The 24,333-nt window shown below is 42.5% G+C and overlaps 1 long non-coding RNA gene across 1 annotated transcript; it reads right to left on the bottom strand.

Annotated features, from left to right (window-relative positions):
* Positions 1-43: 43 nt before the first annotated feature.
* LOC142831145 (uncharacterized) lies at positions 44-22,233 on the bottom strand. The gene is made up of 3 exons (XR_016350551.1): positions 22,175-22,233; positions 910-1,007; positions 44-526 (listed from the first exon to the last, which is right to left on the bottom strand). It is a non-coding gene; the product is annotated as an uncharacterized LOC142831145 (long non-coding RNA).
* Between the last annotated feature and the right edge of the window lie 2,100 nt (positions 22,234-24,333).

Genomic DNA, 24,333 nt, shown 5'->3' with positions numbered 1-24,333 from the left:
CAGGTCTCTCTGATCCTGGAACATCTGTAGTCCTGCCAGAACATGGATGTTGCTGGACTAGAGAACCCTGGTTTATAGAGGTTCAACTGTAGTATTGAGCATTCAATGTCACTCATAGGAAAAAAGGAGAAGAAACAGAAGAGAAAAGATATATATGGATGATAATTTTAAAAGTATCATTATCTCAATGTTAATCGGTTCTCCAAAACTCCTAGTTTGCCATGAGGTACTAATTAATGTTTCACTAAAGAATGTTATGGGCCATGGCTATAATATAAAAACAAAGTATGCTTATTAAGTGCGAAGAAACCTCTCAAGTAAAACAAGACTTTAATCATTAAGGCTATGTTATGCAAATATATTTAGTCAGTTGTCTCACTTATGTGGTCATAATCCTTCATGTTGTCTTGAAATTCAGGAAAAAAAATAGAAACAGAAGTACTGTACTTACAGAAATGATGATGGAACAATGCTACCCTAAAAGTAATAATATGGTTCATACAGCTGTGTTCAGCATCCATCATTACTGTCAAAAGAAAAATAAGATCTTATTTTGTCTTTTAATTTAAAGCTGTCAATTTTAGATTTAACAAGAGATTTGGCAGAATTATTGAACATATGAATGGCATGCTTTAACCCAAGGAAAAGTCCTCCTGAAATTGATTGACTTTATGAACAATTAAATTGCTGCTAATTTCCTTTCTTTAAAAGTTTTTTTTATTCTTAAATAAATTAGACTGTAAAGTGCTTTGAGATCTGTCTTCTAAAGCAAGTCCTCTTTCTTCAACTTAGTCATGGTAAGAGAACTCATGAGAGACAGAGTACTACAAGGGCTCTCTAGAAGTATATATTACTGACAGTAAAAATCAGGAAGAGATGGTTGACAATAGAATGCAATGATGTTCAAACCTTGGACTCCTCAATGACTTGTTTCATCCTGACAGGCATCACCCTCATATCAAGAGACTGACATAGCTCAATTTGCATAGCTTATTTTGAGTTAAGCCCTGTAAAGTAGACACACAATTATAAAATGATGTTCCATTAAATTGGATCTAATCACTTAACACAACTATAAGTAAATTAAGACTTTAATCAGCTACAATGGTATGTTTAGATCTTCTTTTGCAGATCTTATATGACAAATGAGAAATATTGATTATTCAGGACATGCTTGGAAGACATGTAGTAGATAATGCAACTGGTCAAAATATGGTGTCATTAAAATAAACTCAGGAGGGAAACATTAAACTTTTTTTAGTTATTGTGAACTCTCTAATATATAATGATAATTCTTTGCACTGCCATACAGTTTTCATTCAAAGTACTTATAGCTATATTTTGAAAAAAATATGTATTACATTACAGCCTTTATGGTTAGGGTTACTTAAGACCTAGGGAGTTAAATCCATTCTTGTGTGGATTGCTAAGGCCAACAAAAAAATACCTCCAATAATACAAATATTTTGCCCCAAATGCCTTATATTTGGGATACAGGTGTAATCTCAAGCTCTGGAGCCAGTTTTGAAAAGAGACTTTTTTTTGTCCCCAGCTCCTACACACAAATCCCAGTATTACTCTGTCAGTTTGTAGGTGAAGTGGCTTTCACCCAGAAAGATTTGCAGATTTACCTACGGTATTTTAGGATGTAAAATGGATGAAAGAATAACTGGAGTCCTAATTCAAAATATTCAGCTCTGATCACTTGAACGGACTACTTTGGTATTATAATAACTCATTCCTTTTAGTGATCATTGTATGGTAAATTGCGGTTTGAATGAATGCAAGTCCTGGCAGCAGCTGAGAAACAAAGCCAATACAATTGGGAAGTTCTCTAACGGTAGCGATGCTTTCTCCTTAATTTCACCATCTGGTGAGGACCTTCAAATATAGTTTAACTGACCCAGCAAAATTTACATAACTGTTTTACAGGTCTTTGAAAAATTTGAAATATTTAGCAGTACTAGACTATTAGATATTCATCACATTTTGGTACGGAAGCAAAACTGCATATATATATATATGAAAAATTGCCAAAAATTATGATAAGAAAAAATCCATTAAAAATGACTTATTTTAATATAGTTTGTAAAAAAACATGGCACGTGCTTCTAAATATAAATTTTAAATGTCCTTAAATCCTGTTCTGTGCTTATAAAGCATAATGATGAGACAATTTTCCCCTTTGCCATTGTTATTTCCTGAATTCATTCCATACTTTTCTCTCCACAACATATTGATCAACATCTTTTGGTAAAATATTGTTTATAAATATATTATAAAGTCACATGCTTATAGTAAATGTACAGGCAGTCCCCGACGTACGTGGATCCGACTTACGTTGGATCCCAAGATACGAACGGGGCTTTTCTCACCGCGGAGACTCGGGCAGCGGACCGCCCAGAAGCGCTGTGGTCCCGCCGCCCACGTCCTCCACAGCGAGGAAAGCCTGTCCCAGGTGTCCAGACTCAGCCGCTGTTGAAACTGATCAGCGGCTGATTCCAGGAAGCCTGGGGTAGAGCAGCTCTGCCCCGGGCTTCCTGGAATCAGCCACTGATCAGTTTCAGCAGCAGCTGATTTGGGGACACCTGGGGTAGAGCAGCTGGGGTGCTGCCGGGTTGGTCCCCGCAGCGCCGAGGTGCGGCGCTGTGGGGACCTACCCGGCAGCGCCCCAGCTGCTCTGTCCCAGGCGTCCAAATTCAGCCGCTGTTGAAACTGATCAGCGGCTGATTCCAGGAAGCCCGGGGCAGACCAGCTTTGCCTCGAGCTTCCTGTAGTCAGCCGCTGGTCAGTTTCAACAGCGGCTGAATCTGGACACCAGTTCCGACTTACATACAAATTCAACTTAAGAACAAACCTACAGTCCCTATCTTGTACATATCCCGGGGACTGCCTGTACTCAGAACTATACTCGCAAGCAATAGGGGTTTTTCATGGAACATTTATATGCCTGTCCAATTCTTTACCTAAATTGACTGAGCTCCAAGAAGATGAAGTTGCTTGCCCCAAATCATCTAGAAACAATTCCACAAATACCAGAGCTAGCAGTATTTTAAATCTATTTCTGTTCAAAACAACAAAAATATGTATTGATATTTACTGAATTTAAACAGACCAAATACTGCGAATTCAATGAGAGTGTGTGTATTTAACTGATGCCACATTTGGCCTAGTGTTCATCACTGGGGGAAAATGGGTAATTTTTTTCAGGATTTCATTATTCCTTGTATTAATACATATTTCTTCCTAGCTAAGCCAGCTGACTTTTACAAGGCTAAGACAAATAATAAAACCTGACTTATGCCATAGAGAATGAAATCCCCTACTTGCAAATGTAAATGTTGCCAGGTGCACAGATCCCTTGTCCTAATAAATAATTAGAAAACATGATTAATAAGAGGCCTGGATGTCTAGTGATTCAAGAGTGGTTTTAGAAGGAAGAATGTATGTTAACATTCTGCTCTCAGTGTTAAGTTTGCATTGTTGATGCTGGCTTTTCAAGGGGTCTAAGACAAAAAAGATATTTACTCCCTGGGAAATTCATCATTTAGGCATATAGAAATGACATGTTTGGGAGGGAAAAAAACCAAAGTATTTCCATTTATGCTAATTTTATGCACAGAAGCTGATCATAACTTATATGGGAATAAGAAGGTTTGTGGGCTGCCCTTCTTGCATATATATCCTAAGAGCCAGTCCTAAGACACATTTGGAGATGTCAATTAGTCGTTACCCAGAGAGGGATTCTTTATGACTACTTAACAATGACTTGTATGTAACACAATTCACATGCAGACCTCACTATTAGCCTGTAATAAAATGAAAAGTTCTTAAACATAGCCCATTATATATACATCTGTTAATTCTGAGTCATTTTCACCATAACTTTCAAAACTATATAAAACGCTGGGCATCCCAATGCTTTAATTTTATACCCATATTCATTCAGAGTCAATCATTTTTGTAAGAAAAGTTTAAGTGATTTTTTTTATTCTACAGGCAACGTTAGTGAAAGAAGTAAAAAATCTTTTATTAAGTGATTTTTTTTGTATTAAGAAAAAGTTAATGTCAATTGTTATAAATACTGCTACAAAGAATACATGGTGGCTGACTTCCATTTTATTGGGCCACTTTAAAAATTACAAAAAATATACCACACAAAGAAATAATATTATCTATAGAAAGGAATGAAGGTGGTTATTTGCAGATGATTGTTAGTATACATAGTGTCACTCAGCAGGAATGTGTTAAAAGGTGAGCAATGAATTCCCACATAGAATATCAAATGGTAAACGGAAAATTCCTGAAACTCAGAACCTCTGTCATGATTCTCATTTTAGGTATTCTGTTCATTACAAACCTAAAAGCTCTCATTAATGACGTGAAACAACCTACATCCACAAAAAAGGCAGACTATATAAATAACTCAAAAAATGGAGAAGCCAAAGGTTCTGTTAAAATATGCAATAATTTACATGCTATGGCTAATGTCATATTACAGAAAAATTCTTAAAAGTTGAAATATGTTGTGTATTTATTTTCTGAGGCTATAGACTTTATTTACTTAATTCTGTATACAGGAGGCCCCGATTTGCAACGCAATTGGTTCCGGGGGAAACATCGCAAGTTGGGGGCATCTTAATTCGAGCCCTCATCTATAATAGGTGCTGTGTGCTGTTATATATGCGGGCAGAGGATGTAAGTTGGGAGTTTCCGGCCCCTTCCGCACATACAAAAATGACTGTAAGTGCTGGGAATTAGAACTCGGGCAGTTGCAAGTTGGGGGCCTCCTGTAGTTCTGGTTTAGAACTATACAACACTTTTTCACTACATTTTGTCAATATTTTATGAAAGTTTGGGAAAAAATAAATGTTTTGAGGAGAAAAGCAAACAAAGAAAACAGATTGAGAATGTGCTACACTCATTCTGATTTCCATTTTCTCTACATTCATTCTCCCAGGTGTCATACTAAATAGTTAATTTTTCCTTTCGGTTCATATCCTTCATATGTTTGTAGACTGTAATGTCTTCTCTTTTAATTGTCCCTTGGACAACTGGAATAAGGTGAGTTGTCCCTTTTGAGGGCAAGCCTAGGTCAAGCCCATTTCTCATCAAATTCTGTTCCTTTAAAGAACAGGCATTATATCTTACAACAAGGCCTGCTGGGGAAAAGGGCCAGACTGCAAAAGCACTGGTTGATGGTCCAGAGAGAAGTACCTATAGGGAGTGTCATCTTTATGGTGATGCAGAAAGAAGCCTGGAAAGAGGCTCTGGCCAGAAGCTGAAAATAGGGCTGGGAAAGTCTTGGAATGAAAAAAAGGGCTAGGAAAGTCCTGGAATGAAAAAAAGGTTGGGGAAAAGGTCTCGGTAGAAAATTGGTCTTAGAAAAATGTAACAGTGGTAAGAATGGAGAGCCGCTGCATGGTTAGGATGTCTTTGTTGAAGCCTGGTATAGAGAGTGAGGACCTAGGTTCCCCTATAGTATAATTTTGTAACCAAGGGACAGGAATTGCTTAGCTCAGGGAGAGCAGAAGGAGCTGTTCATTTGAATAGGACAGTTTGTTGGGGGTTTACTTTGAGCATGGCTTAAGGCAGGTGGTGGTGCCTACATGTACCTTGGAAGAGAAAGTCACTTACTGAATATATACCTATCTCATAGAGCTGGAAGGAACCTTGAGGGGTCATTGAGTCCTGTCCCTTGCCCTCACTTCAGGACTGAGTACCATTCCTGACAGATTTGCCTCAGATCCATAAGTGGCCCCCTCAGGGAGTGAGCTCACAACTCTGGGTTTAGCAAGCCAATGCTCAAATCACTGAGCTATCCCTCCTCCAAACTGAGCTATCCCAACCGGTTTGTCTGGAGGGCTAAACCCAAATCACTAGTGTCCCAAATTAACTACAAGAGAACAATGGTAATCTGAGGGACCATATGGAACTATGGTACAACTTCGACCTGGGACTGGGATGAAGAGGGCAAAGTGAAAGCTGTTATTAGTCTGTTTTGTGTATACAATAATTCATTGTGGTCCATCCCAAGGAAAGCTAAATGTTTCTTCAGACTTTGAGGAAAGAGAAATACAAGGAGAGGATTCTCTGCCTGAACCCAATTTGGGTTCTTAGGAAAATCCATGGACCAAGGTGAAAGGGAAGGAATGATTCCCATTTCATAAAATGCTTTTGTTATCACTTGGAATGTAGTTCAAAGCATTAGAAAGATCTAAAGAGCACAGAGAGGCAAAACACATAGAATGTGTGTGACAGGCTATGTCTAGACTATGCTGAAGTTTCGAAAGAGGAAGTTTTGCTCTTCCTCAAAAAATGAGGTTTTTGAAAAAGGGGGGGAGGGAGTTGCCAAAAAAAACCACGTCCCGACTACTTCCGCTTTCAAAAGTGAGATGGGAAGTGAGATCCGAAGTGAGATCCGTGGGAATTTGCATATCCTCTTTCGAAATTTCAGCGTAGTCTAGACAAGCCCTTACTGTACAAGTAATCAATACTGACAACATAGTCTGATCAGTATAACTCATTTAACTTTTAAAAAGGATTTACAGTTTCTTATCACCCAGATTTAAAGAATTCAGCCATTACATTATGTAGTTTAAAAAGCAAGTTGCTAGCCAGCTGCCTAGATTTTTGTATCAGGGAGAGAACAGATGGCGATGACAGTGAAAAAGTGCCATTTGAGGTTAGGCTTAGTAATGCTGAATTGTGGCACTCAAAGTCTATGGAAACAAGGTAAGTAAATTAGCAGAAGGAAAAACTACAGATATCTTAGGGTATGTGTACACTAGTCCCCTAGATCGAGCTAGAGGGCTAATGAGGGCAACCAAAATTGCAAATGAAGTACGGGATTTAAATATCTTGTGCTTGATTTGCATGTTCCCGGCCGGTCGCCATTTTAGAAATTGACTAGCCCGAAGTAACTGCCCGCGTCTACACGCGGCAGTGAAACGGGATTCGAAAATAAAGCCCTTACTTGAATTAGCTGGTATTCCTCCTGCAATGAGGTTTACCAGCTAATTCGAGTTAGGGCTTTATTTCAGAATTTATTTAAATACCACACTTCATTTGCAATTTCGGTTGCCCTCATTAGCCTCCCTAGTTCGATCTAGGGGGCTAGTGTAGACATACCCTTAGAGAATAGTTTATGAACTCTAAAACTCCCTGGTAAATAAGGCCTTGATACAGAAAGACAGTTAAACACATCTTGTATCTTGAATTACGTGTTTAGTCCTAGTGACTTCAGTTGTTTGATCTAGGTCATGATTTGTTGTTGATTGCACAAACATGATATACCCGAAATTGCAATATATTCCTTAGATGATCAAACAGAATGTCAGGACACAAGATGTCATAAGCAGCTGATGAATCAAGTGGGATTAAAACTGAACTTAAACCATCATTAATTCTTTCTCTACAGCCATACAAGTATTACTTACAAGTAAGGTTTCAGTGTTCTAAGGCATCTTGATGGTAAAATCATTTTCTTTGTTATGCATGGCAAGTTTCAACTGCCTAAATGTATTTATTTAACTTGCATCATTCCCATCAATATCAATGGTAGTAGTGCATGGAATGACTACACAATATGGAAGATACATACGCAAGTATGGATCAGAGGAAAGAATTTATATACACAAGGAAACAATTGGATTCTGTATCTCAGTCTTCCCTCATGGTCCAACATTGCTTAAGACATGAACAAGGCTCTGCCATCCCTGTCTATCATGAGCTACTCCTTGAATGTCCTATGTTGTATATCCCATAAAGTTTCTTTCTTTGAGTAGTGTTTGATGAAGGGATATTTTCATTCAGCCACTTATGCATTTTTCTTCAGCTGACCAATATCATGGTACCAGGACAGATTCTTCGCATGAATTTGACTAACAGCTTAAAAATAGAGTAGCTAGCCTGCTATTAATCTCTCAGGGTATGGCTACACTACAGCGCTAATTCGAACTAACTTAGTTCGAATTAGTTAATTCGAACTAAGCTAATGTGAATTAGCGCATGTAGACCTAAAAACTAGTTCGAATTAGCGTTTGCTAATTCGAACTAGTATGTCCACATTGAGTGGACCCTGAACAGAGGTTAAGGATGGCCGGAAGAAGTGCCGGCAGGGCATCAGAGTAGGACTCAGAGCGTGGAGCTGCTGTCTCAGGCTAGCCGAAGGCTGTCCTTAAAGGGACCCGACCCCCACCCCGGACAGACAGTTTTCAGGGGTGCCCCGCTTGCAAAGCAGTCCTGTCTTGGAGTGCCCTGAGTGCCCACACTCAGAACATCACAGCACTTGGCCATCAGCCCGTCTGCACTTGCTGCAGGCTGCCATCCGGAGGGAGGGAACAATCCGGGGGCTGCAGGAGAACTTCCACCCCGAGCAGCCCACAGAGCCAGCCCAGTCCTCCCCATCGGGGGCTCGTACCCCATTCCTCCCTCACCTCCTTCCACTTACCCCTCCCTAGCCCCCCTTCCTGATGTACAAAATAAAGGACACGTGTGTTCAAAAATAGAATCTCTCTTGATTGAACAAAACTGGGGGAGACTGGGAAAAGGAGGTGGGTGTCCCTGCCCAGAGTTTGTGGAAGGCTGGAGATGGATGGCACAAGACAAATGGCTTGGTCACTGTCTTTGGTCCATCCCCTCCAGGGTACCTAGGGTTGGCTGCTATCGGCAGACAGGCTACTGGACTAGATGGACCTTTGGTCTGACCCAGTACGACCATTCTAAGCTCAGGGCTCAGGGTTGGGGGTCTCAGTGGACCACCTTGATTTTCATGCAAACCTGCTCCTGGGTGGCCAGGCTGGCAGCTCTTCTGCCCTAGACGGCCACTTTCCTGTGCCTAGTGCGGAGGTCGTGGACAAGGTCCACGATGTCCGCACTAGCCCAGGTGGGTGCCTGCCTCTTTCGGTACTGGGCAAGCTCCCGAGAGCCACCAGCCTGGTCCCGGAAAGAGGCGGAGGGCTGGGGGGCATCGGGTGGCTGGCTCGAGCCGTGCCAGGTGCAGGGTCTGCTGGCTGGGTGCTGGCAGGCTTGCACCTGGCACAGGCACCGTAGCCAGCCTGTGCCCCTTTAAGGGCACCGGGGCCGGGAGGGGGGCATATGAATATCCCTGGTGGTGCCCAGAGTGGCCACCAGGGAAAGCTGCGGAGGGCTAGCCTCCCACTAGTTCGAATTAAGGGGCTACACAGCCCTTAATTCGAACTAGTAAATTCGAACTAGGCTTAGTCCTCGTGGAATGAGGTTTACCTAGTTCGAACTAAGCGCTCTGCTAGTTCGAATTAAGTTCGAACGAGCGGTTTGCATTTGTAGCGCCTATCAAAGTTAATTCGAACTAACGTCCATTAGTTTGAATTAACTTTGTAGTGTAGACATACCCTCAGGGACACTAGATCTCAAAGAGAAATTTAGGGTCAGATCTTCAAGGATAGATAACATGCAATTTCCATATATTTATAGTCCAGAGATAGCCTAATGTCTGTTATCTGTTTAACTTCTATTGTTCTACAGGTGTAAGGATTATTCATTTTACTTTTTCAGACATTTAAAAAAATACTCACACACCACCATTCCCCCAAGGTCTCTAAAGTAAAGATAATAGAACAAATCTTAACTACCTAAGAGAACGTAAACCATTGAATTTATTCTAATGTGGAAATCTGTGGCAGATTCAGGAGTGGGGGGGGGGGGTGAGGGAAACAAAGCAGGCCTGTTCCATAATCCATTGACATCCATGGAAATACTACTATTGACTTTAGAATTTGGATCATGACTGCTGACAACAGGTGTCTTTTCCAGCCTTCTCTAAAATTTTGTTTGGAATGTTGTTTGTTCCCATAAAACCAAGACTGTGGTCTCTTCTGACATGAATACTCGTCTACACCGGGGCATTTAGCAGTGACATTTTCCAAAACCTAATAATGGCAACAGGAGGAAACTATTTGTGAGTGAAGTTATCATAAGGTATCCATCTCAGTTTGTTTTACCTTGTATGGAAATAATGTACCCCCAATACAAAGACTACATAGGAAGAAAGGTTCCTAAAACATTTCCATAACAGAAAGCATGCCTGTTGGGACTGGCTATTAGCCTGACTTACCATAACATTAGCACAGGGGTGAGCAAATACCAGCCTGAAGGCCAAGTCTAGTCTGCCAGGGTTAGCCCTTGGTGGGCCGCCCCCACTATATTTTATCTGCACCCATGCAGGTATGGGGCACTTGCAGTTCCCATGGGCAATGAATCATCATACCCAGACAATGGGAGCTGCAGGAAATGGTGTCCCAATCCAAGCCACTTCCCGCAGACCCCATTGGTTGGGAGTGGGAATTGGTAGCCAATGGGCACTGCAATCACTGGTACCTGCAGAGGTGCAGTTACATATAATGTTGGAGGCCTACCATGGGGTAACTCTGATGAAACACGGCCATTTTATTGTCCACCTTTGCACTAGCAGGTACTAGTGATTTGCCTGATTTAGATGGCTATACCAGCTGTTCTATTCTCACCAATATCACTAAAGAATATAACACTAGGCAAGACCAAAGCTATACATGATACTAGAAAATTAGTAGATTCAGAAGTGGAGGTACATTTCAAGCTACAACTTAGCAATCAATGTGAAGAGTTAGACACTGAGGAACAATGGCTGTTTTACAAGTGTGGAGACAACTGGAATTATGGTGGGCTGAGAAGATCAAAGATTGGCTCTAATTCTCAGAGGCTTCTTGACAAGAGAAGAGAATTAAAGACAGGAGTTCATGAAGGACAAAATACCAACTATTTTGCAAGAAGAGTATGCACTGGCACACACTGAAAGATGTGGAGCAATCTCTTCATTTCTTTATCACTGGAAGGAATTGCCATTGAGAAAGGAACTGAGGCAATAAACCAAATGATGAGTGTTAAAACATCAGGCTGTGAGAAGTTGGATGCTGACATTTTAAAAACAGGAGAGAAAGGGAAGTGATGCTGAATTGCATATACAAGTCCTACCGAAAGATCTGGCAAAGGAGACCTAGACACTGCAGAAGTTGTGTTATCTTTAAAATTCCTAAAATGGGGCACCAGTTTATTTGTGATAACTGGAGAAGGGTGACACTTCATTTGAATCCAGAAAGGTGATTTGTATTATTTTAAATAGGGTGACAACCACTGTTGATAAAGAACTCCGGGAAGTAACAGGTTGGATTTTAATCTGGAAGATGTTTTCAGAACAGATTTTCACCTTGAGAAAATGTATTGACAAGGGCTTAGAATATCAGCCAAAGACAGATTACATCTCCTTGAATTTATGAAAGTGTTTGATAAAGTCCGCCAAGAAATCTTCTGGTAAATCCTGAGACATTGGGAAATTCAAGCAAAAAATTAGTTTCATAAAAATGTTGTATAAGTCTGACATAGGAAGGAAACATGGAATGATTATCCACACATCCCTTGAACATTGTCATGAGAACTAGAGGAACAATGACTGTTGCCAAGGATGCCAGGAGAGTCAAAGTAAGACATAAGTTGCGACACACAGATTTTTCAGATGATAGTCATAATGAATATCAGCTTGGGGGGAATGAAACAACACTTTATGAGATGATAGCAGAAGACCAAGACTATGGAGAGAATGCTTTCAGCATTGATGGATTTGTGAATGATGGAAAGGTATATGAAATAGCTGATGATGACTTCATCTACCTTAGAAATACAATACTTGTTAATGGCCAGGGAAGATAAGAATTGGTAAAGCTAGTCAATTATTTTCTCATTTGTCAAACATATGGAGCAGTAAGAAGATACAGCTACAGACTAAAATGTGTCCCCCCTCTCCCACCAAATTCCTATTATATGCCTCAGAAACCAGGTGATTAGTAGAAGTACACAACTGGAAGCTAAATGCCTTTCCCCCCAAAATATCTCAGGAATTGATTGGAGAAATAGAGTGGCCAGTGTGGAAGTGTTGTGCCATGTAGAGCAGTAGACTGTGGGAGCAATAATTAGACAGAGATGGCTATGGTGATCAAACAGTCATCAGGCTACCCATGGTAGAAGCATAAGATATATCTTAGGTTGTATTTGACCTGGAGGAAAGAGATGGCATGGAAAATAAAAAATGATCTATTGCAAGATGCTCAAAGAAAACACTACCAGTGTGGAAAAGGAAAGTAGTGGGAAGAATTGGTTGCCCTGAGGGTAACAGAGCACAGGAGATACAAAGTCAATAAGTAAAATTATGTTTATGCAAAGACTAGAGCTAATAATCACCCCTGTCTGGGTCTGGTTTTATTTACATTGGGATGGATTCTGCTACCATACTTGTAGATAGTACCATACTCCATATTTCTATTGGGTTTAGTGGGGTTACTGAGAGTGTGAGAAAATTGTCAGAATATGGCCTGAAGGAATTAAAGTTCAGCTGAAGCCATCAGACAAGATTTGGCTGCCCTAAGGATTCCTATCAGAACTTTAGTTCAAACACTTCTTCCCTCCAGCTATATATCCGCCCATCCTCCCTGACTTTTTCTAAGGAGTTTCTCTCACCTACCTTATATCTGGGTGGCATAAAGAGACACCTGTCTTAGTGAGTCAGCAAAAGCTACTTAATATTCTCCAGCAAAAGCTATGGAATTAATAGAATGGCATGCTTCAGGCAAACACTGGCAGCCAGTTACACATACCTCAGACGAGAAAAATTAATGCCTTTTAGTTGAAAGCAAAATGAACAAACTTGAGGAGATTTTTTCTGATTCTTCTGTAGAATTCAGTATAAGATTTTCTGTAAGCATGATTCAGAATATATTTCTAAATGTGTTTTTAAATCAGAGTTTGACTTCTAAATATCAGTTTCATAACTAAAGTTTTTAACTTTCTTAATTCTGGGTAAATGATAGAGGCATATCGTTCATCTTAACTGTCCTATTGTGAGAGCCAAATCATTAAAGATCTGTGATGTCTCACATGACAAACAGATAACTTATTAAAATGAAGTTATCAAGTGAATGAAAAAGCATCAGGACTGGCAATAGCTTGTACATGTCTTGTATAACTGCCTGTCACAAGTTAAGCAAACTTGTGATGGTAGCTGGGAGGTGGAATATAAAAGCAAAATTGTCAAAGAGAATGACAGCCTAGAGGCCATATTCTGACATTTACTCCTCCCACTGCATAGAGACTTATTCCATGAGTAGCTCCATTAAATTAGTAGTTATCTAAGGGTGCGTCTCTACAGCAGGGCTTAACTCGAAATAAGCTACCCAAATTGAGCTACGTCAATTGCGTAGCTTATTTCAAAATAGCTTATTTCTAAATTGGGAGCATCTACACAGCACTTACTTTGAAATAGAGCATCCTTCCTCGGATTTCTCCTACTTCTCATACACTGAGGATTACAGGAGTTGAAGTAAGAAGTCCTCCAGCTGACAGTATTTGCCGGCTGTGTAGATGCTGACTAAATTATTTCAAAATAATGTTGCTGTGTAGACATACCCTTAGGAAATAAGGTACAACTCAATGTGATTAAGGGGTTGTAATGGGGAAAGTACACCTAGATGCCTCGGATGCAGGATGTTGAGCCCGTCAAGCTCCCCAGTACATACTCCATCCCAATGAATATTATAGCCCCAAGTATCCCCAGGCCTCTCACTACCCTCTTTTCCCCATACAAGAGTCCAGTTTAGTGGTAAAAGTCAGTTGCCACCCCTTGTATGTGGGGCAATAGGACCCAGTGGCTTGAGTCAATAGCAACCCCTGTCCATGAGGTCAATAAGGCCCAGGGGCCTGAGTAAATAGCAATCCCTGTCTGCAGGGCAATAGGACCTGGTGGCCAAAGTCAGTAGCAACCACAGAAGTGGCCTCTTGGGATTTAATGGGGATGTGGGTAAGGGGCCCAAGCACTCTCTCTTGACTGGGTCCCAGTCCAGGGCCCTGTCAGTGGTGGGTGTGGAATCTGCAGGTTGAGCTCTTGGGGCTACGTCCTACACGCCTCATGGCATCCAGAATCTTCCTCACTTTCTTCCTCCATACTGGGAGTTTCCCCAACTGGTCTCTTGTGGCTGGCTTCTGCTGCAATGTCTCTGCTTCTTCTCCTCCCGAGCTCTGGTCACAGTTCCTTCCTCTGCAGTGGTCAGCCCTGACTGAGTTGCTCCACTGGTCTTTATACTGGTCCTTCAGTTGGAGCATGCCCAGCTGAGCTGTGGGGGTGGGGTTCTCTCAGGCATGTAAATTATACATTAATAAATTTATGGAGATTGTCTATCTCCTAGAACTGGAAAGGACCTTGAAAGGTCATCGAGTCCAATCTCCTGCCTTCACAGCAGGACCAAGTACCATCCCTGACAAACGGTAGGCCTGGCTAACCCTTGTCGTCCCACTGCAGGATTGGTACACCCCGTCATTCACCCTCCTCTTAAGAGGGGGTCCTGGGGAGATTCCTCATCTTGGTTGTTTGCACTAACTCAGAAAAAAAAATTGGCATTAGTGTGGACTTTCCTTAGTCGGTGCACCACCTGAAAAGTGTAGAGCTGGAGGCATAAAATACCAGCGTATGATTCACGCATTTGTGTCTTTCATACAGTTAAGCCATGGTCTGTAATCAGCATAAAGGGTCCACCGAGAGATAGTACTGGAAAGCATCGATGGCCCACTTCACTGCGAGTGCCTCCCACTCTACAGTGGAATAATGAGTCTCATGGGGGAACAGCTCATGGCTTAAATATAAAATGGAGTGTTCTACCCTTCCTACCTCATAGAATAATACCGACCCTAATCCCACATCTGAGGCATCTATTTGGAGGATGAAGGGCTTCACAAAGGTGGTCTGGGGAAGTACTGGCTCTTGTGTCAGTTGGTCCCACAGAGTTTGGAAGGTGGTACAGACTAACTCCGGGTTCAAAGAGAGGCAGACAGGCCAGTCCAATGAACCAGAGCTGCTGCATAGCTGGGACCCACATACACACTACCTACAGAGAATCTCCATTACAGCTGCAGTTCTTCAAGTGCACCCACACAAGCAAGAGTCCGGGACTCTGAGTCCAGGGGTGTGCCCACTCGGGGATGGGATAAATATTGGCAGTGTAAATGATAGCTAGATAAGTTCCTTTTACTTCCATGTACTTTGTTAATTAATGTTATTCACTGTTAATTTGTTAAATCCTGGGTTTTTTTAAGTTAAGTAAAGGTTGTCCATTCTAATGCAATCTATTAGATGTATATTATTTATAATTTGTAATTGTTGTTCTGGAGTTAGCAAGGCAGACCGCTGTGTACAGGGTCTGCCAGATGGAGGCACCACCAATGTACATTCTTTATGAGCAAGGGACTGCAGCAAGGGGGTGGATAGGTTTTCCCCCAACCAAACAACATCACCACTGGGGTACTCAGGATTTCCTTTTATGTCAAGACCATCAGGCACCCAGACACACTTGTGAGTGTGACCTGCTCCCGAGTAACTTGGGGAGGAAAAAGGGGGTTACACCAGTGTTCGGTCCAGCTTGCACTATAGATGATGATGTTATCAATGTAAGCAACTGCATACTCATTGTGTGGACTCAGCACCTGGTTCATGAGCTGCTGAAAGGTGGCTGCGGCCCCATGTAAATGGAATGGCATCATTGTAAACTGATAAAGTCCAAAGGGTGTAGAGAACATCATTTTCTCCTTTGCCAATGGGGTTAGCGGGATTTGCCAATACCCCTTTGTGAGGTCTAGCGTGGAGATGAATTCCGTGTGTCCCAACTGTTCTAGCAACTCATCTCCTTGGAGCATTGGGTATGCACCAAACCTTGAGATAGTATTCACCTTATAAAAGTCCACACAAAATTTGACCATTCCATCTGGTTTGGGGAATAACTTAATTGGGCTCCTTCACTTGCTCTGTATCTCCTACCCCATCCATCCCATCTAAAAGATATTGCTAAAAAATAACACCCTTCCCCAGGGTTGATGGTTTTTTTCCCAGTCTCTTGGCAACTCAATTCCTTCCCTCCACACTTTCTCTTATATCAGGGGAGAGATCACACTAAATGCCCACATTCTCCATCATGGGGGAGTATGCCCAGTTGTCATGGGGGAGTATGCCCAGCCACCTCAGAGTTGTCAGTCCTGTCAGGCCCCTCAGCACATGCTCTGCCCCATGAATGTTACAGACCCCAAGTACTCCCAGGCCTCTCATTACCCCTTTTTCCCTAAACAAGATTCTGACCTAGTGGCAAAAACCAGTAGCCTCTCTCCATCTGTGGGAGAGTAAGGCCCAGCAGCCCAAATCAATAGTAACCCCTGCCTATGAGGAAAGAGAGTTCAGTGGCCCAAGTCAATAACAAATCCATGTCCACAGAGCAATAGGGCCTAGTGGCCAAAGTCAGTAACAACAATGGTAGTGCCCTCTTGGTGTTTAATGGAGGTGGGGGTAGGGGATACCCAGGCTCTCCTTCTCCACTGGGTCCCAACCCCGGGCCCTATCAGTGGTAGGTGTGTCTCACAAATAGCTCAGTGGGGAATCCATCCACAATATGCTGAGCTCTTGGGGCTCCAATTCCCCACCCTGGGCTACTTTCTACTTGCCTTATGGCAGTCAGTGTCTTCGCCACTTACCTTCTCCAGACTGGGAGTTTCCCCAGATGGTCTCTGCTGGCTGGCTGGCTAGCTGGCCTCCGCTGCTACAACAACCGTCCATCCATCCATCCATCTATCCATCCATACATCCATCCGTCAGTGAGTCAGTCAGTCTGCTGCTCCTCCTGCCGAGCTCTGGCAGCATTTCCTTCTTCTGTGGTGGTCAGCCCTGACTGAACTGCTCCACTGGCCTTTATACTGTTACTCAAGTTGGAACATGACCAGCAGGGCTGTGGGGTTGGAGTAGGAATTTTATTTAAAAGGCATGCAAAGCAGGTAAGTCAGAATAGGGAAATCCGCGGGGGATATTTAAATATCCCCCGCGGATTTAAATAAACATGTCCACCTGAAGGTAGGAATAAGAGATCCTCCGGAAAAGGGCTTTATTCTGGAGGATCGCGCCAGTCTAGACGCTTTTTTCCGGGCTTTTCCCCAAGCTGGAAAAAAAGCAGCGGACATGTTTATTTAAATCCGCGGGGGATATTTAAATCCCCCGCGGATTTCCCTATTCTGACTTACCTGCTTTGCATGCCTTTTCCGGAATTTGGGGCCAATGTAGATGTAGCCCATAGGATGTTGTGTGTGTGTGTGTGTGTGTGTGTGTGTGAGAGAGAGAGAGAGAGAGAGAGAGAGAGATAGTGCTCTTTTGTCAAATGATCTGTAGGAGCCTGGACTACTAAAGCTACCTGAGTTACATTTGCTTACTTTTATCTTTTATCTGCTTGTCTCATGATGAACCACCACATTCCTCTAGCCCCACAGTTGAATTCTCTGGCCCTGACATTCCCTGATCCATTGAGTCACAGCAGAAAATCCTGAGCTGAATGCCTATAATATAATGGGATAGCTTTTGTGATTAGCAGCAGAGCTGACAGCCTCTGCAGACCTCCGGGCAAAGTCAAGGGAGCTGGATCCACCCTCTCAGAAGGGACAGGGCTGAGGGTAGAAGGGGTAGGGCCAAGGGCAGCTGGGCATCAGCTCTGCCTCAAAGCTGCTTCAGCACCACCCCCCAGCCCTTAGTGCTGCCCAGAGCACCCAGCGTGGCAGTCCAGCAGTAATTTAAAGGACATGAGACTGTGGCTGCCGCTGCTGTTACTTGAACAGCAATGGCAGCTGGAGCCCTGAGGCACTTTGAATCACCAGGCCTCGGGTCAACTGCCCTCTTTGCTCCCTCCCCCTATCAGTGGACCTGGTGTTTAGTACTTTTGTACCTATGTAAGCTACTGAAATGTAGATTGCAGAGCTCAGGAAAAAAATAAGAGCAGAGTTATAAAAGAATTTTCATTCTGCCCATTTGAAAAGTTTTGGAAGTTCACTTTCCTGCTATTTTATATAAGCCTTGTATAATTTTTTGGTATCAGAAGAAGTTGTTCAGAATAGGTTATCTTTTTCTGTGCACTCATTTGTCTAGAACGTAATTAATGCAAAATACCACCCATGGCTAAAGATCCATACAATTTAAAGAGCTTGTGAGGTACCTTCACTGCTGGAATTTGATGCTCACAAGAATCATAGAAAAAAGTTAGAATATAAGTGAAGTTTGATCACTTGTTTTCTCTAATTTACTATGAGCCACATTACTGTTTTCATCCAGGACTAGCCATCCCAAGTACCAATTCACTTGGAGTGAAAAAAGAGAGGCAAGCAGTGTTCTGCTTAACTGAGCCTCCGTAAAAGCAATCAATAAACTTTCATCTCCTTCAAAAGGCCCACACATTTACATAATTGCACCTACTCGCCTCCCTGTATCTGATCCACTCTCTCTTCCTAAAGGTTAAGATACAGGGCAGATGTCTATATGTTCATTGCTGTTATTAGCGTGCTTTGGCCATCTCATCTCTCAGTGGCTTTTATTGTGCTCATCTGTTCAGGAAGACTAGGTTTTCCAAGGCTCATTTGCTGGTTAATTGCATTCTTAGATCCTCTAAGATGTCTGTAGCACCTGCTCTCCACTTCACAGACTCTTTTGATCTCTCTAGAAATATCCAACTTTGATTATGTGAAAATCTTTCCTAACTGTACTACGTGCCTAGAAAGCAAGTTAAAAATTGCCATTTGCCAGCTACTCTGACCTATGTTAGAATTCAGCATATAATTCAATAATATAGAAGAATAAAATGCAATGTGAAGCTATTTGTTACTCTGTGTACTTCTCTACTGGGTCTGATTTTGCTTATTTTACCTTTAGCACATATGGCATATACCCCTTATATACAACATAGTTATACTTGCGGGGGGCGGGGGAAATCTACCACAATGCAAAGTGTAGATGTAAAAAGTGTATAGTACAGGCAAAATCAACAGCCATTGGCACAGATTTCACATTTGCAAATGAGATCAAATGTTTTTGTGCATGTACAACTCATTTCTGTACCTATCAACAGATTTGCTTGTTCAAATTAGGTAATGTTTTTCATCTGTTTATGCAAATACCCTTAGCATGACCAGATTTCTAGGGTGTGTGTTTAAAGTAGTTTGCAGGCAAAATTAGTAAGCAATTTGACAGACACTGGCTTCAGGTCTGATTTTTAGGGACCAGAGCATGAAAAACCTGGGATTTAATCTCATCACTGCCACTCATTACCAAAATTCCAGTCTCACCCATTCCTCTGCTGCCAGCAAATATCTGTGGAATTCACTGGCAAAGTATGTCTCTCATCCCCCTCTAGCATTTGTCTCCACATATAGAATGAGAACATGCTAGTCAGGGTGGCCCACAGAATTGCCAGGCCCCTAGGCAAGGTGGGTGCAGTGACTCTGTGCTCTCAGAAGGGATGGGGCTGTGGGCAGAAGGGACAGGGCACTGCCCAGACTGTGCTGTGTCAGTCCCCACTGAGCTAGCCCCCAGAGCCACCTGGAGCAGTCCTTGTGTGGCTTTGGAAGTGATTTAAAGGGCCTAGGGCTCCAGTCACTACTGCTGCTGCAATAGCAGTGCCAGCAGCCTGGGCCTGTTGCCTTGTCAGTAGGCCTGCTAATATAACTATTATCTACCCAGTTAGCTTATAATCACCTACTGTTTTCATCACAAGACCCTTGCCACATTCATTGTATACAATGGACAATATTCTGTGTTCCTTGTAAGCTGCACATAAATGTGGCTACACTGGAGAGATTTGCATGTCATCCAGCTAATTAGCAGTGGACGCACAGCAGACAGCATGTGTTCCAGGGGCTCTTCCCCCTGCAGCTGCTCCCAGGAGGGTCCACCCAGGAAAAGATCAGCTGTTGGCAGCCAGTCTGGTATTGCATGGGCAGGCTTGTCAGCTGTTTCCAGGTATTGCAGTTTATCAGCTGTCCCCATCTGGCAAATCAGCTTTTTGGTGCAAAGCCTGGTATCAACTGTTTGGCCAGAAACTGGTTCAGCCATTTGTTTTCCCAGCATGTGACAGCTGCAATTCCCAGCCCAGCTCTCACTGTTGGCAAGTGAGCCTTTTTTCCAGGGCACAGGGAGCTGGACTGGGGCTATCAGCCAGTTTCTCTGTTGGTTGCAAAGGGCTAGAGCTGAGTCTGGGGGAGACAGCATGGGCAGGCCCTCAAGTTCTCAGCTTGTTGCAGAGGGATGGGAGTGGGAAGAGACTTCTTGGGCAGGCCAGCAGTCTGGATCCCATTTTTGGTATGAAGACTACAAAATCCCAACTTACCTCTAGCCTGTGACCCATTTGGAATCTCCCAAGCCAATGCAGTATAGGGTTACCAGGTAGTCATAAAAAAAAATACCGGACACGCTTCATGGAGGGAGGGGAGGAAGAACCAGCCAGGAGGAGAGCGGTGCTCATTGGGAGGCGGGGGGATGGGGAACAGAACTAAGGGGGGGGGGGTAACGGGGCTGGCCGCAGGAAATGGGGGGCCGACAGGAAACAGGGCTGGTGGTGGAAAGGCAGTCAGACAGAACGGGGCTGGCCACGGAATATTGGTGAGGGGAGCGGCTGGCAGGGGCTGGCTGGGGGAGCTCAGGAGGAGGAGGAGGGGTGAACTGGCTTCCAGAAGCAGGGCTGGCGGGGGAAGTTTTGGAGCAGGAACCGGCCAGCTGGAGGTAAAGCTGGAGGAGGAGGGGGACTGGCCGGGGAAGACTGGAAGGAGAAGTCAGGGAGAATCAACCAACCAGCCGGCTAGAGGGGGCATGGGAGCTAATCAGCCAGCAGGGAGCAAGACAGACCTGGGCTGCGCAGATCTCAGGGTGCTCCCATCCCATGTGAGTCAGTCAGGCTGCGGCTCCACCATGCGCTTGTCCAGCATGCAGGAGCATGGACCGGACTGCCCCTCCTCCTCCTCCTCACACGTGACCAGGGCTCCCAGCACCAATCACGCACCACCTTCCAGTCACTCCACCCACCCCCGCTCCCACGCCCTCCAGGCTTCCGTCCGGTGCCCAGCCAGAGAACCAGGAAATACCAGAGATTGCACATGTCTGGTATTTTCTGGATTTTTTAACCAGGCAGAGGGCCCAAAACTGGACACTTGTCAACCCTAAGCAGTAGCCTATGAACTCTCTCATAGTCTATCCCCACAGGCATGCTGGTTTTTAGTTTATCTCTTTGGGAGCCACATGACATTAAAGCAAGTAATACAAGTTCTTTGAAAAACATTAAATATACCCAGTGTCACACACAATGTCTGTCACTCACCCACATACCCACACACACTGCCACACATTCACTCACCCACTCTCTCACGCTCACTCCCACTTATCACACAGTATCACGCAGTGACTTTCACACACACAAACACACACACACACACAGTGTCTCTTTCACATTGTTTCACTTCCTGACACATGCTTGTGCTGTTGTTGTTGTTACTACTTGTTACTTCCTGCAATACACATATGTTCTCTGTAATTGTATTCTTTCAAAGCATGTTGTTTTTGTGTTTTGACTAGTCTATGCATTCCATAATTTTTATTTCTCTTTTACACTTAAATCTAATACTTTGAATACTTTGAGTTCTAAAATGACTAGCCTGACCTGGCTGGAGTAATTATCCATATGGTAATTTTATGAATATATTATATCTAGGTTTTTTTTTTATCTTAACTCCTACCGGTAAGTGCCCAGATTTGTTCCTGTGCCCCTGTCTTTCCCATGTGGCTTTGATCGATGCCTTTAGTCTTTGCCACAGTGTTTCTAGCAAAAGACTAATGCCAAACTTTGCACAAGTGGCCACACCTTGTTCCTCAATTTTTGGTTGCCCAACTTGAGACTCTGGAGCTTGATCTGCAGAACTGCTGAGCACTCACAGCTGCAACAGAACTCAGTGGAAACGGTGCTTGAATACACAAATATAACACTAAGTATTCTGAAAAAATCTGGTCATTTCAGATTGGGCACACAATAACAGTAGACACTTCTGATCTTAACACTAGGTACATCAGCTCCTCATCAATAAAAGTGGGATAAGCTCATCTCACAGAGTTGTGTGACTATAAATTATTTGTTGTGAAGCACTCAGATATGACAGTGATGAGCACCATGGAAAATCCCTTGAGGAAATTAATCATTTCATCTTCAGAGACACATTTGAATAGTAAGCAGTAAATAAGGTCTAGGGTCAAACAATGAACAATAAGGAGAAAACAAACCATTGAATAGCTGCTCATTGAGCATTGCCCATCTTGTGCACTGAATGAGGCAGGAACCCTGTGGGGAAAAGAGAATGTTACAATATAATTAGAGATTGTATCCTAATGCATATGCACTAGAGGGACAAATCAAAGTTGCATAGGTGTTCAATCTGGCACTTCCTAACTTTTGATAGGTTAAGATTGCAACCTTAGTAATATTATTTTAATTTAGTTTTTTGAATGCCATCTTTATGAGTTTCTCTGATATTCTAGTAGTAAATATACTGGACAATTAAATAAACAGCCTTTTTTTTACTGCTACTACACAATTCAGCAAAGCCTTTCTTTAATATGACTTAAAGTGGTGAAATTGTTAAATCAGAAAAAAAAAGCTTGCTAGGATTACAATGTGGGACTATTGTGGGACTTGTATAAAACTCTAAACGTGATCTCCTTCCTATTATGAATGAAGGTCAAACACGGGCTCTGTCACTCCTCATGAAATAGCTGCTCTGTGTGATTACTAATCTTTAGACTTGCTAAAGTGCATACTCACAGAAGATGTATTTGCAATTGTGCTGCGTTTGCTCTAGCAAAGAAAAAAATCATAGACACACATGACGCACTGCTCCAAGATTCAGATGGAAATGCTAATGATACTGTACTGCAAGACTTATAGCATGCTCCTGAAAGCACAAAGTACAAGAGATTTATAGCTAGGCTGTTGGATTCTCTTGCCTTCCAAAGATGAAAACTGATTGGGGAACCTACTGGTAATTCAAGCTCTGGTGAACAAGCCCTTCAAACTCATTTGCAGAAACCTTGCAAACTTCCTGAGGTTCATAATGTTGAACAAATTTCCAAAAGAAAATAAAAAAATCCCACCAGATGTCACTCAGACACCAAGCTGCCAAATCATTTAAACTGGTCAGACCTTGGGTATGATTAAGCCTGCTGATACCATATGGCTATGAGGCATGTCTCATTTTTCCATAAACATTTTGTTTTTTAAGAGTTATAATGATCACCCAACGCACAATTTTGCAAAATTGTCATGTTTTGGAGTTCAACTGAGGCCAGTGAGAAGTTGTCACCAGTTGTCCTATAATTCTGAGTGCTTTAAGATGCTCTGATGCTGTAGCTCCCTGTCTGGATGCTCTCAAACAAACATGCCCCGGATATATCTGAACTAAGCAGCCTTGATTCAGACACACTCCATCACTATTGATTAGTACTAGTAACGTGACCCCCAACATCCTCCCAGTTCTAGATTTTTCCCAAAATCATCTGTCCTGAAATATCTAGCCCTTTCGTAGAACATGTATTAGAAAACTAATAAGTTTTATTGTGCCTTTAAAGAGACAAAAGCATTACAGCTTATTGCTTTAGCTGGAGTTAATAGTCACTTCAAATCAAACACATTACAGAGTCAATTTGGAAATAAGGTAAAATAGGTTTTAAGTGATTTACAAATAAAAGTAAAAACATCTTTTCTGGTGTCTAATACTTGACAAACTAGTCTTGGTTCAAGATGAGATCCTTATCATAACTCCTTCTTAAGTTGCTGACACCTCCTTGGTCAGGATCACCCATAAAGTCCAAACTGCTCTGTTTCTTGGTCTCCTTGGTTGAAAGATAACGGGGATCTCGTTTTCCTCTTTTGTCCAGTGGCTCTCTGAAATGCATTCTTCTGAAAGGTATCCTTAGATAATGTTCATGCTGAATAAAGGCATCTTAAGTTCTGAAAGATAAGATTCCTTGCTGTTTCATCCTCTGCAGGTAGATGATATACAAATGGTTGGAGGTGTCATGCTTTTTTTCCTTTGGCAGGAGATAATCTATTAATCATCTTTCCCTAGATGAGTCTCTTTGTTGTAAACATATTCTAGTAACATTAGACAGAGGGATTTTACATCCCAGGTTAATACCTGCATTTTATAATTATATTAATGACCCATGGATTATTAGTTTTCATATGATACTTCACAGATCATATGTTGTACATATATTACTGCATTACTGTGCAGTACTGTGTAGGGTGTGCAGTGGTTGGCATATACTCAGCAAATGGCAGTGCTTTTCAAACCTATCTGAGGTTAAAGGCAAAGTCAAAATAGCTGACCACTATTGAAAGAAGTTTAGTATTCAAAGAAATTTGGCACTTGTTTCTTGATTTC

The sequence above is a fragment of the Pelodiscus sinensis genome, chromosome 12 (genome assembly GCF_052426305.1).
Source record: "Pelodiscus sinensis isolate ZL-2025 chromosome 12, ASM5242630v1, whole genome shotgun sequence".
Classification (NCBI taxonomy): domain Eukaryota; kingdom Metazoa; phylum Chordata; order Testudines; family Trionychidae; genus Pelodiscus; species Pelodiscus sinensis.
This window is presented reverse-complemented; position numbering and strand designations above follow the sequence as displayed.